The 15,779-nt window shown below is 50.0% G+C and overlaps 1 protein-coding gene across 1 annotated transcript in view; it reads left to right on the forward strand.

The window, feature by feature from the left end:
* The first annotated feature begins 1,424 nt into the window (after positions 1-1,424).
* Positions 1,425-15,779, forward strand: part of TEKT3 (tektin 3) — a 68,635-nt gene continuing 54,280 nt past the window's right edge. Inside the window, exon 1 of the mRNA XM_062639866.1 lies at positions 1,425-1,517. The gene's annotated coding sequence lies outside the window, so the exon portion shown is untranslated. The remainder of the gene's footprint in view (positions 1,518-15,779) is intronic.

Below are 15,779 nucleotides of genomic sequence, written 5' to 3' on the forward strand. Positions count from 1 at the left end.
TCTTTCAGAGGGTTGGATGTGAGTATTTTGTTGAGGCTATGGGAAGGGTGACAGCAATTGAACTGCATAGGGACAGGAATGGATGGAGCAGCACCACAGTGACCAGGAGGTATCTTTCTGTGGTGTTGGTGTGGGAGGAGTGGGGATACAGGACCACCACTGTCACAACAATAGGACTAGCATCAGCTGCACAGAAAAACATACACCCCTGTGGGTAGGTGGTGAGGGGTCAAAGAAACATTAGGAGAGACAGATGAGCCTGTACAGGACAACAGGGATGACTGGAGGCTTGTTTCCTAAGGAAATGAGCTCTGTGTAAGTGCACACAGTTCCTGGGTCTCCACTGGTAGCTTTGAAACCAGCTGGCTGATTCAGCTGGAACTCATCAAAGAAGGAGAAATACCCCTGACATTCAAAAACCCCTTCCGAGGGTGTGCCGTGTGATGCTCAGCTGGTGGCACTGATTGAGGAGGAGGCTTTAGGGGTTAAAAGCACCTTCAGCAATGAGGGTGAGTTTTCACCTCCCATTTTAGTGGCTGCTTGAGGTGCTTTATGTTGTCATAAGTACCCAGCAATGGCCAGCTCTGCTCCTGAGTGTGTCCTGGGGTTCAGTAGCTGTCCCGCCTCAAGCAGAAACTGCCCTCTGGCTCCTCTATCCAGGTACTGGGGCTGGGAAAGTGGTATCAGGGCAGGAGAGGTTGGGTTGAGAAGTGTAGAAATGGGGATGGGAAGAGAAAGTAGAGGCAGGAAATTGGGGAGGAGACCTGAAAAGGGGAATGATGAGCTGAGGGAATCAGCAGTACAGGGAGAAAGTAGATATTGAAAGGGGAAAACAAGGGCTGTGGGCAAACCCTGCCTGTATCCACTGCACAGCTCCCACTTTTTGCAGTGGGTGAGGCTGGGCTCCTGTAAAGGAGCCCCTTCCTTTACACACTTGTTTATTTAGTTAACCAACCCCAAATGCACTGGGTAAGGGAGAAGGCTGTGGAATAGTGTGCACGGCAGGTACCTAGAGCTCAGCTGGCCCGTGTATGTGCGGCACTGGGAGGATGGGGTTTAAATGTATCTCATTAATTGTGGTGTTTGCTTTAAAATGCATGGCTTTGCATCCTGCCCAATGCTACCTAAAGCAGTGAGCTCTGGGTGAAGTGTCTAACGCCTGAAGCCAGATTGAAATCCTTTCAGTCAGGCTCCCATTGACCCCAGGCTGGGTGGTGTGTGAGGCAGCAGTGGCTGCATAGTGTCTCTATAGTAACCCAGTGTTTGGTGGCAGGGCAGCAGCTTCCTCCAAGTTGCTCCTGGCCTGGGTGTCCCTGAGGAGAAAAACAGGAGGGAAAGTGTTTTGGCCACTTAGCATTGAGTGGTGTTATATTTGTGGGTGTAAGTTTTGTATCCCCATGTAAGAAAAATGGATGCTTTTTTAAAGGACATCCTGGAGCCTTCAGAGCAGGATGTGTTCAACAGCCTGACACGGATGGAAACACCTTCTATCAACACCTTCAGAAACCCATGTGCAGGTAAGGGCTGCCCAGGGCTGGGGAGTGCCCTGTGCCATAGAGGATGCCAGCTTTGTGTACCTCCAGTGTGGGAATTTGCCCATCACTGGTTTCCTTCTGTATCTTTGTTTCTTATTTATAAGCTTGAATCTCAACTGGGTTGAAATTTAAACTGGAGAAATACCAGTGAACTCCATGTCTGCAGCTGGCCAAGGTGAGAGGGACTGAGATTGTGCTTAGAGCATGGGGCTGTGTTGTGCTAAATGTGGCTGTTCCGTGTCATGTTTGGCTAACTTGCTTTAACTAACTGGTTAGTTCTGCTCTTGGCTTGTTAGTGTGCTGGGGTCAGCGCTCCCTGTGCATGCCCTTAGGGATCAGTTCACCCTGAATCTCTGCAGTGAAGTCAGGAGTTGCCTCCTTGGGAAATGTGATGCATTCCCCGAAATACTTGAAAACAGGAGGATTTTGTTATGGGCAGCTCAGCACAAAGCAGCGACACTCAATTAAGTGAGTAAGGCTGCTTCTCTGGGTGTAAGTTCCCTCCCTCCCCACTGATCCCAGCAGTGGAGTTTGCCCAGTGGCTAATTACAGCCATTAGTGGCTCATTTCAGGCTGGCTGTTTAAGGCTTCACTGCCTGTGCAATGTGGAGCCGGTGGTGCGGGCCAGGGAACGTGTGTTTGCGGCAGATAGCTTGGTGCGGTGCATGTAGCAGGAACACGGTGAACATTAAACATGACTTTGTGTGCTTCAACCAGCCTCTGCAGAGGCATGAGAGCCTGCCTCTGTGTGTGTGTGCTGTGCACACCTGCACGAAGCAAGTGAATGTGTTAAGTGATCATGGAATTGTGTCATAGAATGGTTTAGGGTTGACCTTAAAGCTCACCCAGTTCCAACCCTCTGCCATGGGCAGGGACACCTTCCACTAGAGCAGCTTGCTCCAAGCCCCTGTTTCCAACCTGACCTTGAACACTGCCAGGGATGGGGCAGCCACAGCTTCTCTGAGCACCCTGTGCCAGTGCCTCAGCACCCTTGTAGCATGGAGCACCTATTTCCACTGATTCCTCCACCCTGTCCATGCATCCTGCTGCAGGTGTCTGTTGCCACCCATGTGGAGGGGTTATAAAAGCACTGGTTGCTGTGCTCAGGCTGCGGATGGCAGAAACGCTGCTGCAGTGAAGGGATGCTCTTTATGGCGCTGCTAGTTTGTACTTGGAGAGGTTTTGCTGCTTTACAGCCCTGCTTCTGGGTGGGGATCACGGCTGCTCCGCTTGTAGCTTTTATTGTGCAGCCTTGCTTTGTCCCCAGGGATGAGGTGTGTTTCTTGGGGAGCTGCTTTTCACCGTGCTCTGCCGGGTTTTGCTGGGGTCACTGGTCAGCAGCGTCGGAGGGGACAAAGGCATGTGCTGTATGGAGACAGACAGACAGATGTGTATGTTATGCACTTGGAGCCCTGCCCAGGGGAACATGGAAAGCAGATGTTGGACCGGTGACCTGTTGGATGGGCTCTTGCTTCCTCCTGTGCCTCTGTGGTCTGGCTTGGACAGAGCTGGAGTCAGTAACTGTAAAGGCTCGGGTGAGTTCAGCACAGCCCTGGCTGGTTTGGCTGAAAGGAGGGTCTGTTCCCTTTGCACTCTGTGTAGTGGAAAAACACATGCAGGAGTCACGTTAAAAGGGATTGAAGCATGATGAGGAAATCGAGGTGCTCTTGCTACTTTCCCCTGTCCTTGAGGCAGCCTGGGGGTTGCTCTAAGCTATCCTGGGATGACCATGGGGTAGCATGAGGTAGTTGGGGTATTGGGTGTTCCTCTGCCCATCCAGAGCCATTCGCATTCATCTGTTAGACATCACCTGGAGCTGATGCTGGTTACCTGGGTTTAAGAGCCAGCCTCTGGTCCTCCTGCATCTTCCCACAGACTGGATGGACGTAGAAGGTTTGACCTAAATCTTCTGATCCATCTGAAATTCAGATCCAACATGAGACCCAAGTAGGTGAGGCTGAGCTCCACAAACTTGGAGTTCTGTTGGAGAAGTAGTAGGAGATACCTGACTTCTTTCCTTTGTGGTGTCCTGTCACCTAACACTTGCTCACTAGACCATGTTATATCTTGCCCCTTGCTATGTCAGAGGGTCCTGTTAAACTCTTCAGTGTCATGCAGCAGTTGGGGCTGGGTGCCACATTGCCTGGATGCACTATCGGAGTTTCTATAGTGTGTGATGTCCTGAGCATCCCAGGTAAGCTTGAGCTAGGGCAAATAAGCAGCACCAAAACAGGGGTGCAGCCTGTGTCTGGTGAATAGCAGTGGGCTTTTGGGTCTGGGTTGGCATCGTTTGCTGACCTCAGGGCATGAATGTAAGAAGAGGAGGAGCTGCTAAAACAGGGCAAAGAACCCTTTCCCTCCCCATAACACAAGATGTGGTGATTCCAGGTGTGCAGGGACCCAGGTGTGTTTACAGCCTGGCTGGGTTGGTGCTGGTGTGGGATGGGGAGAGCCCTGTTGGGCTCCAAACACTGCAGCCTGTGTCCTGTGGTGGGGTTTGACATTCCTCTAGCTCGGATGTGGCAGAGGCCCGTTTGCTGTGGAACAGGGAGGTGTCTGTGTGAGCTTGCTGGCTTCCTGCAGCCTCAGGAGTTAACGTTGTTCTGCCTTGCCCATAGACGCTTACTGTAGAGTCACAAAGGGGCTTGATAATGCGTGGCTGGAGAGAGGAGGCAGAGTTGCTATAGGGGAGGCATGATCGGTTCTGCTGAGAAAGAAAACTTCATGGTACACACAGGAGTGATTTTTCCTTTTAGAGTGAGGAGCAGCACTGTTGTGAAACACACACTGGAGAGGATGCTTCGAGGGACTTGTGCCTTTCCTGCTCTAAGCCATATGTGTGGCTGGAACAGCTTCAGCCCTGGATGACTTTCAGGACAGATTAGGAGCACTAATTGTATCCAAATGCCCTGATTTGGCTCCTCTGAACATGGATTATCCCAAGTCCAGTGAGTGGTTTGGGGAGTTAAATGCCTTTTGTATGCGGTTGAGTCCTGCAGGTGATGGACTGGATGTGGCTGATGGAACAGAAGGAACCTCGCTCTGGAAGCCCAGCATCTTGGAGAGGGCTTAACCTTTTGCTAAGGAAACTCCAGCCCAGGGTGTGTCATGGCTGGCAACGCAAACCTCTGGATGCTTATAGAATTAGTGATCTCCATTTTGTTTGAGGGTACCTCTGTCTCTTTTGGCATCAAGCAGCTTTAGGAAGCACTCAATCTGAAACATCCCTTTCCTACCAGTTCAAGGGAAGGGCAGCCCTGTGGGGTACTTGCTATAGCAACTCCTTGCTTCCGTTTTTGGTTTTTACCCTCTTATTTTGGGAATAAAAGGGAAGATGCTGGGATGATCGTGTTCTGATTCTCACTTTCATTTTCTCTGCAGTGGATGGAAGGGCAGAAGCAAGCAGAGGGTGTTGTAGGGCTGAGCAGAGCACTGCAGAGGGCTGAGCTGTTCTCCAGGGACAGCTACAGAGGAATTCCGGGAATACTTTCTTGCTCAGGGCTCAGGAAGGAGTGCTGTAAGATTTAATTCAGTGATGAGCCCTTGTGTTTCTGAAGGAACTGGTGTGCAGGTTTCTTTGGAGCTGCTTTCCTTTGGAAATCTTATCGGAAGCTTCCTTGCAGGAATGTGTGAGGAATGCAGGGAACTTGCAAGCAAATACCTTGGGGATATTGTAGAAGAGCAGTGCACAAGGTTTTGACTGTGGATGATGATCTGAAGGCTTCAATGTGAGAGCACGTGTGTCCTGCTGGTACCTCTGGCCCTGTGACAACAGATGGGTCCAGGGCTGAGTCCTGCTGATGGAGCAGCCTGTGTGCAACACCTCATCTGCAGAAAAGCGTTAACAAATTCCCTGCCAGATGCTCTAGAAATCACCACAAATCTCTTCAGATCATTTCAGATCACCTTACCTTTATTTGGCACTGCTGGCTGTAACAGTGCAGCCTTCAAGTCTGTGCGTGCCCAGCTCTATTCCCGACCTCTTCCTCACCTGGATTCATCTCTTGACCTTCAGACTTGCATCTTTTTTTTTCCCCTTATCCACGTGTTTCTGCAGCTTTGAGAAAGTTGCTGCCATCTAAAGGGCGCAAAGGGGCTGCTCTACAGCTGCGCTGGTGTGCACTGAGTCAGGGTGTCCTGGTTCAGATGCCTGTGAAGGTCTCTTTGGGATTAGGTGTGCTCTTCATGCTCTTCTGAGCAAAACCTGTGCCTCATCTCCAGCTTGTGGCTGAAAGCCGTGCTGAGTGATATTGAATCAGTAACCAACTGCCTGAAAGCTTGAATGTGTCACTGAAGTGAGCAGAGGTTCAGTCATTGGCTTGTGAGGGCTGGGTGAGGGCTGCTTTCCCCTTTGAGATGTGGTCTAAAGACAGGGAGAATTTCCTGTGCTGAGTGAAAGCGTTGACAAAGCGATCCCAGATGGCAGACACGGGAAGGGTCACACAAGTGATGACATTAGTGCCCTGCCTCTTTCCTTGCTGTCAGGGCTGTTCACAGCTTCATTAGTTAAAACTGACCTCCCAGCTCCGGATCCTGAAGGAAAGGTTTGCTTAGGAAAGGGCTGCTCGAACCCAAAGCCTGCTCTTGTGGGGTTGCTCATCTATGCTCCTGTGGCGTTCCCGATGGATCCATGGGCTTGCGTTTTGCCTTTTAAGATGGATAAATTGTTCTGTGGTGTTCTCCTTCAGCTCTGTTCAGGCCAAAGGCTTGTTAACACGCAGGAAAATGAACTCATCAGGAGGTTGCTCCAAGTGACCTCCATCACTTGGGTCCTTCAAAGGCACAAACCCCACCATAACTCAGCAACCGCAACTATTGGAGGGATTTCCTTTCCTGGACATGTAAAACCTTTATCCTTGTGTGCAGGCTGCTCTGACAGCAGCATTGCAGGCTCTGGGGCTGGGGGAAGCTGTGGAGAGTTGTATGGGGGGAAATACATTCAGAAGAATCTGCTATAGCTAAATCACTCGAGAAAGTCATTTGAGTGAATCAATGCCACAGTCCATGTGGGTAAACCCATCCCTGCGGATAAACCAACCCATGTGCAGGAGAGGTTTTGCTGCTTGTAGGCAACTGTCCTCTTCCCGAGTTATATTTGGTGCCAGGTCCATGCCGGGTTTCCTTTTATGCCCTCACCTTTGTTCTGCTGTTTGTTGTTCAGGAGGGAGGGATGTGGAAGCTCCCTCTCGGGTGTCCTGGTTTTCCTAAGGGCAGGCGGAGGGGATGTTCTCTTCCCCTGGAAGATTAATTGTACAGACCCGGTATTGCTGTCCTCAAGGCTGATTTGGCTGGATGCTGAACATTTCTGGCGTGGCAGGCGGGTGTCGCAGCCTCGTAGCATCTTCCTGCTAAGAGCAGATGCTATTTCAGCCCCTGGCTCACGTTGCAGGCTGCATGCGGACCAGCTCATGGACAGCAAGGCGCGTGCACACACCCTGCTCCTCCTGCATGGCATCTCCAGGGAATGCGGGGTGTGCCGTGGATGTGTGCTGGGCTCTCAGAACAGGCACGTTGGAGTGGAGGGATGACCTTGTCTGTCTGCTCCTGCTCCGTTTCAAAGGGCCAGGTTGCTCGTGAAGGGCTGGGGTTTGCAACCCTGAGCCCAGCAAAGCCAAAACACAGGCTTGGACATCACTGGAGCGAGGATTTTTGTGCACAAAGCAATACTTTTGGCTTGGAGATGGGGAGATGCTTGGGCAATGATGTGTCCAGCTGGAGAGAAGCGCTGCTCAGTGGGAGGCAGTCTGGGGCCCTGCAGAACCCCAGCCAGGAGCTAAGGCACATTGGGGTGAGCATAGAATGCTGTGCCTGAGGCATGGTGTCACTGGCAGAGCAACCCAATCAGAATGGATGGAGCTGGCTGGGAAACGTTTTCCTGTGCTAAGGAGAATTCCATGACGAAGTGCGAACTTTCCATTTTGAGATGGTTTTAAGCGAAAGGCAAAGTCTTCTCCTGCCTGATCAGGTTTTTGATGCAAAGTGGCTCTTTTCCAGTTGGAGTTTCTCATCTTGTCGAAAAGGCAACGGCTCTGAAGCGCAGATTTATTCCAGCAAAATAGTTCTGAGCTGAAGTTCTTTCCCTCCCAAGTCATTTTCAGCCAGCTCAAGTCATTATTGCTGTGGAGATTGGATGTTGCCTGACCTGAGTGCCTTTGTACGAAAGTCGTTTTTTCCATGATTGAAGGGGATCATAGTTAAAGCGGAAGAGTCCATTCTGAGTTATACACGATCTGACCAGTCCTGAGCAACCTGCTGCCACTGCCCCTGCTGCGAGGTTGGAGCAGTGATCTCCAGAGGTGCCTCCAGCCTCAGAAGTGCTGTGAATCACTGCAACTCGAGTGCTTTAAGACTTAGAATGTGCCCCGTGAAAGGGAAGTATTGGGAACCACAGAGGCTTGACCTCTTGCTCAGTGAAATCCCTTGTGGCCACCGCTAGAGACAGCAGCTTGCAAGCACAGCTCCTTCATGGTGCTTCCAAATCCATCCGGACAAAGGGGGCTGTCATGCAGCAAGGTGGGATGTGCTGCAGAGGTTGGGGTCTGTTAGCTAAATGCAATCCTTGCCCCAAATTGCTTCTAGCCTGGGTAGAAAAGGAAGGAGGAGAAAGCCTGGTTGAAAGCTTTGCCTCCTGCTTCTAGCCACAGAGGTGTGGGGAAGCTGATTTTCATGGCTGTCTTGGTCTTCCAGGAAATCCATGGAAGAGTAGCTCCATCCTTTGGTCCTCATCTACTGGAGACTGCAGCCACATGAGGTTCTTTCCTCTTTGGGATGAATTTATATCCCAGTGCCTTAACCAGCAGCAGGTTGCTTGCAGGCTGTAACTCAGCCTGGGTACCAGACTGTGCCTATAGATGCAGGACCACAGAGCACTTCATGCTGCCACCTCCAGTGCCATGTCCCAGTTGTCTTATAGCAGAGTGGCTCTTCATAGCAGCTGTCAGCACTGCTGAAGTGCTGTTGATGACATGGATGGAAGGTTTCCCTTAAAGAGGTGGCATCTCTCATGCTCCCTCTGGGAGTGAGCAAGTATCGCCCTGGCTCTCAGACCAGGCTGCTGGGTGAGACAGGAGATGTCTCCTGTATTAACTTCTGATCTGATCATTTCTGATCAGCTTGCAACTGAGAAACCATTCACAGCAGTGGGGATGTCCATTCCAATGAATACTGGAGAAGGTTTCTCCAGCAGCCGTAAGTGGGGACTTGCCAAGGCAGTGTTTGAGCTGCTGATGAACCATTCAGTGCAAGGGATTTGAGCTCTCTCAGTGCTCCTGCCAGCACAGGGAGCTCCCCTGGGCTATCAAGCTGAACTTGGATCTGGATCCAAGCCACCCCGCGAGTCTTGCACCATCCTTTCAGGGTTCCTACACACGTGCTGTGCTTGTGTTGTGTTTTGCTGAGTCACATTGTGGGATGCCTTGCTAAAAAGGAAATGTGTGGCTTCCCTGAGTGTCTGCTTCCTCTCTGTGAAACTATTGGGACTACAGGCAGCAAAACAGGGAGGAAGGTGCAGGGAGGGGGAGCAAGCAGGGATCCAGAGCATCCTTCTTGATCCTGTGGGATGCAGGAACAAGTCAGAAACCCAGCAATACTCAAGTTAACATTATGGCTGTTTTACATGATGGAAAGGCACCGCTGAACAGCAGAGTGCACCCTTTGGTGGTGTTTGGTACTTCTGTTGTGTTTCCCAGATTTGGAATATGCATGATCCTGTCTAGGAGTGTTTCAGCAGGAAAGGTGGTCTGAATTTCACTGGCCAGACAGAGCTCACTGTGGTTGTGGTGTTAGATAAGTGGCCGTCAATAGAAATGAATCTTCAGCAGTTCGCTCTGGCTGCCAGCAGCATCTTGCCTATCAAGTGAAGTTTACTGCAGAGCCTAATAGCACAGTAATTAAGGAAAAACAAATATTAGCTTGAAGCTGCGCCTGTAACTTGGATCACAGAGCTCTGCTTTTGATGTACGGCTCGACTGGAAAACCTGATGTTTAATTTGTGCTGCATTAGGCTGATGGCAGCTGGCTTTGTGGGCTGAGCCCGAGCCAGATCTGCTGCTGTCACAAAGCTCTGGCTCCCTTAATGCAGCACTGATTTATGCTGGGTGAGGATCTGGGCCAAGTCTCCTTGCTGTGTTGCTGTAACCTGTATTGTTAAGGCATTTGCTGGGGGGTGTTTGAGGACAACCAAGTATTAGGGAGGCTGTGATGGGGGAGAAAATACCTTATTTTCCCTCATAGATAGACCTTCCTGTAAATGAGGCCACATGTGTGCCCAGACTGGAGTTCTTGTTGTGCTTCAGCATCTCTCTGAGCCTGAATCTGTGTTAAATGTGGCAGAAAATCTTTTGGGTAAAGAAAATGCCTGCCTTCACCATAGCCCAAATATGTTTGTTATGTAGGACGCAGATGCTTTGGGTGGCCAGTACCCAAGGTGGGAGGTAGGAAGGACCTCTGGGAGCAGCAGTGCATGCCCTGGGGCTGGCTGCTCTCCTCCACAGCAGCAATTTCATCCCTCTTGTCTGCCATCTGAGAAACACAGACTGATGACAGCTCCAGTTATGCCTGAGATGCTCTTTCCACAGTGTGCCTGCTTATGTGTCAGCCTCTTCAGCCTTGGCAGAGCCAGGCTTCAAAAGACCATGAATACACCTGAGGCTTGTGAGCATCCTGAGCTGGGGTTTGAGCTGTTTGTATGAGGATGGGATTCAGGGCAACATCTTGGTCTTTAACCAAGCTTTATCCTCAGCTTTCAGACTCCAGAGTATTATCCCTGAGGTTGTCTCATCCCCATGGCACATCCTGGATGTAACTCAGCTACGTGTATTACACATGGTGCTATGTAAATCTTGATGTAATGTGGTTTGGTGCGTGACCCCATCTGCGTGCTGTTGGGTGATGAAACTGAGCTGCTCAAGAGTACTTTGGCCATGGTGATTGAGACCTCAGCCTGGAGAGCTGATCTCTACCTGGATTTGGGGTTTTGGCTTGCCTTGTGTCAAGTTTTGCCTGCGGTTTCGTATTCATGGAGAGGGAGCAAATGCTCTGTTGAGAGGAGGAAGCCCTTGCTGTGAATATCATTCCCCTTGTGTTTAAGCCCTTAACCCGAGGGTAGTGCCTTTGCAGCACTTCTCTGCTGTGGGAATACCATGAACTTTTGACTCTTTCTGACTAATACTTAGAGCTGCTATCCCTGCCTGGCTCTGCTGCCAGCCTGCATCCTCTTCCTTCATTCCTGTGATAGCATCTATCCCAGATCCAGTCCTTGCTGTGTGCAGACTAACCATGGTGCGTTATAACCACCAGCACTGGGTTTTCTACCATGTGCATGAGTACCGGGGGTGTTGGAGCTGTGGCAGAATCCCTGGAAGAGCATTGCAGGTGACTGCATGGGTGTTGTAGCCTCCCTCATGCTAAGTCACTCCATATACTTGTGTTCCTTGGGTGAGAGTTGCTTGGGGCAGGCACCCTTGGTGAGACAGGACCCGTGCCTATGCTTTACTCTGGTTACAAGACTCAGAGCATCACCACTGAGGTGCATGTGAGCCCTGCAGAAGAGACTGGGTGTTTTCTGCTAGAGAAATCTGGTTGGGAAATGTTGCATTGAACTGGTCATCTTGCAGTGAAAAACGACCATCCTTTCATGGCTTGCTTTTCCTAAGACATGGCTCCTGTCTCAAGAAAACGATTACTAGGAAAAACGTGGTCATTACATGTACTTTGGTAGCATTAAGACTCGGCTCTGATACTCCCCACTGTCAGACACCTGAAGTAGAATCAACAGGGTGACGCTGGACCAAGAAAGCAATGACTTGTACCAGCTTCTTGCTGGCAAGAAGGTGAAATTTGGGGCTGGGGAGTTGGGATCAACAGCTTTCTCAGGAAAGCTTTCCAAAGCATGGCCTTTGGCTATCAGAAGCAAGGCACCCCTTGAGACTTGTCACAGGGTGGCCTTCTTATTTGGAGTGCACCTTGCCACCACGTCTTCTGGTGCTCTCCCTGCTCTGGTACATCTGGGTTACCAGCCAGAGCACTTGGAAAGGTGCCATGGCATTCCTGAAGGATTTATATGGAGAAGACATGAGAAAGTATTCACCCCCATGACTTGAAAGCCAAAACCACCCGGATTTATGGTGGGGTTTCCAGCAAACTTGCCACAGGAGTGTCATGTCTGTGTCATAACATATTGATGGAGGGAGGAAGGGCAGGGAAGCTATTAAATCTCCACCTGAGATGTATTCTGTACACAGGGAACATAATCTGACTTCTCTGGGGGTGTTCATATGGGTGGAATGTGTGATTAAGCTTTTTGGAAGATGCAGCTCACAACGAGGTTTGCTGCATTGCTTAGTCAATGTGAGCTGTGGGAGTCTTGCAAGAGTCATTAAAACAGAAGCTGCACTAGAAGAACTTCCCAAGCCAGCTCATTTCCAGGCAACATTATGCTGAGTCAATGTGTAGCTCAAACCATGTAGTCTTTACAAATGTATTTATTCATAAACACATGAAATCCTGGCCCTTGCTCAGTCTCCAGAGTAGAGCATCCCATAGGGCTTCCAAGGTGGTTGCTCTGGCTGTGATTTGAGGTGTATGGCTCTACTGTGGTTGGTTTATTATTACCAGGGTGTTTATAAGCATCAGGATTGAAGTGGGGGGGTATGAGAGACTATAGTGTCTAGGGTGACACTGGAGTGTTTTCAATAAAATATGGGTTGAGTGGAAGCATCAATAACAACCCCTCAGATTGCTGGGGTTGGAGTCAATCAGGTGGGGACATGCAGCTTGGCAGGATGCTCGTGTTGGGACACATTTGTCACTGTGGCCTCAGGAAATGGCCAGGCTGAGCTTGCTGGGGGGTGGTGATGGTGGTGGCTCTTCCCTGACAGAGCTGGGTGTATGGAAGGGTGAGGAGCCTCTTTCAGTGTTGAGGTACTGGAGTCTCCTCTCAGGTCATGCCCACTGCATTGGTCTAACCAGGGGTGGAAAGGGACTGGAGGACAGCCTGAGTGGAGGAGGAAGCACTAAGGAGCCTCTGTTTCTGTAGAGGTTTAGAAGGTGCTGATGGCCATCAGTGCTTTGAGAGCTCTGGAGCAGCACTCGCTATCTGAGCAGGAGTGTGTCATGCCTGTGTTATAATAATGGAGGGAAGAAATGTGGGAAAACTGGCTGTTACAGGCAGCTGCTCTGGAAGGTGCAATAGGAGGTCAGAGATGTAGGGATGCGATGCTGACTGCATCCCTTACCTGCCACAAACAACCCTGTGCTAACATTGAGCACTGGGTGGGTTGATGCTACACTCTGACCTGTGCTAACATTGAGCACTGGGTGGGTTGATGCTACACTCTGACCTGTGCTAACATTGAGCACTGGGTGGGTTGATGCTACACTCTGACCTGTTCTGTTTCTTAGCTGAAATCATCATGCTTTTGTCTTTGAAAATGAGTTTCATAGATGTTCTTGAAAAGATGCTTTTGGGAAGCAGAACATCAGACTTGATTGCCCAGACATGCTTGTGTGAAGCATCTGTAGATGTCCTTATGGATATTCATACACACAGAGAAAGTGTTGGTAGTGCTGCCAATTACTCTGAAAGTATATTTCTGGTAAAGGCTTATGTGAATGAAAACTGCCTGGTTTTTTAGTGTGCAACAGCACCATTCCCAAAGAGGCACTGTGCACATTCATGGAGCTTTGTAGAGTTTGCTCTTCTTAGGTGCAATAATTAGGTGGGTTGTATCTGGGTCTCACATGTGGATGATGCACCATGATAGCCTGGTGTTTCTGCATGCAGAAGATGAAGCTGAATTCCTTGCACTCATTCCTCACAGCACTGCTTTGTACAGTTAGCACAAGCAATGAAGCATGTGCCGTATTGCAGGGGCATGGATCTTGGATGGGGATAGACACTGCAGTCCCACAGGAATGCAGTACACAGGCTTTGAGTACTTGCTCTCCTTCCCTAGGGTGCAGCTGATCCTGAAAAAGGCACCGAAGGTAAATAAAACAGGAGAAGGAGGTTATTTGGGGCTGCAAAGGGTTAACTGCTGCCTGAGCTCACGAACCAGTGTTATGGAAGCTGAGCAATCTGGGATTTATTAGGGAAACTCAAACTGGGAATTAAGAGCTCCAACCAGTAGGAAAGCTTTGCTGGACGTTTGAGACAAGTTTTCTTCAAGCTAAGCACTGATTTGAAGTGGCAATGCCAGAATTCCTTGCAGGGGCCTCCGGGAAGCAAAGGATGAACAAGCTGATCTGTTTGAAGCATCCCACCAGCTTAGCATGTAACATTTATTGCTCTGTTGCATCTCCCTTGCCTGGGCTGACAAAGCGCTCATTGTTCACCCCAGCACTGCTTCCTCCTCCACACTCCATCGAGACGGCAGCTGCTGATGGATTGTCATCCTGTTCCCGCTGGACAAGGAGGTTAAGTCCTCCCTGAGGATGTACAGTGCCCCAAAGGGATCAGAGGCATAAACTGGCTGTAGGAATGGCTTATGGCCAGATGTTGGGGACCAGAAAGGGCTCTCCTTGCTTCCTGGAGGAGGTGGCTTTTCTGTCCATCTGGGCTTCTTTTCAGGGATGACCAAGAGTTAAAAGGGAATGGGTGTCCATGGAAAAACCTGTGAGCTGAGAGAAATAAAGGATGGGGAGCTGTGGAGCAGCTCCTTTAGGCACGGGTGAACCCTGGTCCCTGGTCAGGCTCTTCTGGGCTGTGCCCCTCTGGGTGCTGCAGGCAGTAGGGGTTTCTCAAGGTGAAAGGTCTGGGGGAGCTGTGGCTATAGCAAGGCAGGAGGTGGATGCAGAGCCACATATGAACAACTTGTCCTTTGCATCCTACTGAATTTGTCGCTTTGGAGTGCGAGCCATTGAGTCTCCAAGGGGAAAAAATGCCCAGAAATTCCACAGGCCCTTCAATATAATTTCTGTTTTACAGTGAGGACAATAAAGGCCCCTTTGTGTGAGGGCTGAAAGAAATAGCCCAGTCCCACAGCCTCCCTGAAATCTTAATGTCAACTATTTGCCTCCTTGTGTTTTCACATAAACAAGCACTTTCTCCTCAATATCTATGCTCTGCCTGCTCCCAGCTTGGTATTTCCCTGCTCAGTGGTGCCTGTGGGATGGACAACCCAGCCTCCTTGTCCTCATCCTGGCTGAGCTTGTGCGGGTGGAGAGATGCAGGGCTACTCAGGGGGATGTGGGCCAGAGTAACAAGAAAGGCAGCTTAGGCTGGGTTTGGAAGGACATGAACAGTTTGAATTGCTTTTAATTCAAGGCACTGCTGCTTGTCTGATAGCAGGGGGCAAGCCCTTGTTTACAGACCTGCGGCTGGTGAGCTATCCCTGTTTACACCAGCCTGGCTCAGTATCGTGTTCTGCTCTTGCCAGAGCATCACCCATCCCTTTGGGGTCAGATGTTCCTCTGGTTTAAGTGGTTGTCATACTAATAGCACTGCACAGATCAGAGCAGCTGGGAAACAGCCCCTTCTATTTCAGTTGCTGTTTGCATATACACACTGGAGCGTCTCGGGTGTAACAGTGAGGACTTCAGTCCTGGAGTCCACCTTTTTTCTGTCATGTTCCTCCTTATAAGAAGAAAAAATAGAAGCAAAGCAAGGGCTGTAATGTTGTGTCTGCAAAGTAAAACTGAATTCGACTGAAATGTGAGCGCCAGCAATGTTCCTATGGTTATTGTTCATTCAGCTGTGCCTCATGTGTGTGCTGCTCCGTGTTCCTGTTCTCAACCGAGTAACTCGATATATCACTGGGTGCATTGTAAAACATGTTCCATGAGATTCAGGGGTGCAGAGCCCGTGAACTGCTGCTGCTGTGAGAACACTGGGGTTTGTTTCCCTTATGTTCCACCTTGGATGTTGGGGGTAGAAGCCCGTCCTGGTGTCTGAAGGTGGATGTGGGACTAGGACAGTGCTTGCTAAGGCAGCTCTGGAGTGAAGGGGATGCCATCCGTATGGGTTAGTGCTTTACCTCCTCAGCATGTGTTTGGAAATAGTTCTGATGATACCTCCTGGCTAATTGCTCTTGAGCCATCTTACCCCATGGTTCAATTTCCAGTGCATCCAAAGCCCCTTGAAGGCAATGGATGGGCACCTGGTAACTCTACGTGATGTTACATCAAGCCCATCTTGGAATAAACAGAAGTGAAACACTTGTCGAGCTATTTGTTTCTTCCACTGGCTTTTCACTGTGGCCCTAGCACCCAGGCAGGGTTTCTTCCCTTCCTTGTGATCTGTCATGG

Source organism: Pezoporus occidentalis, unplaced genomic scaffold (assembly GCF_034315485.1).
Source record: "Pezoporus occidentalis ecotype Australia unplaced genomic scaffold, CSIRO_AGI_Poc_V1 ctg62, whole genome shotgun sequence".
In the NCBI taxonomy this organism is placed as follows: domain Eukaryota; kingdom Metazoa; phylum Chordata; class Aves; order Psittaciformes; family Psittacidae; genus Pezoporus; species Pezoporus occidentalis.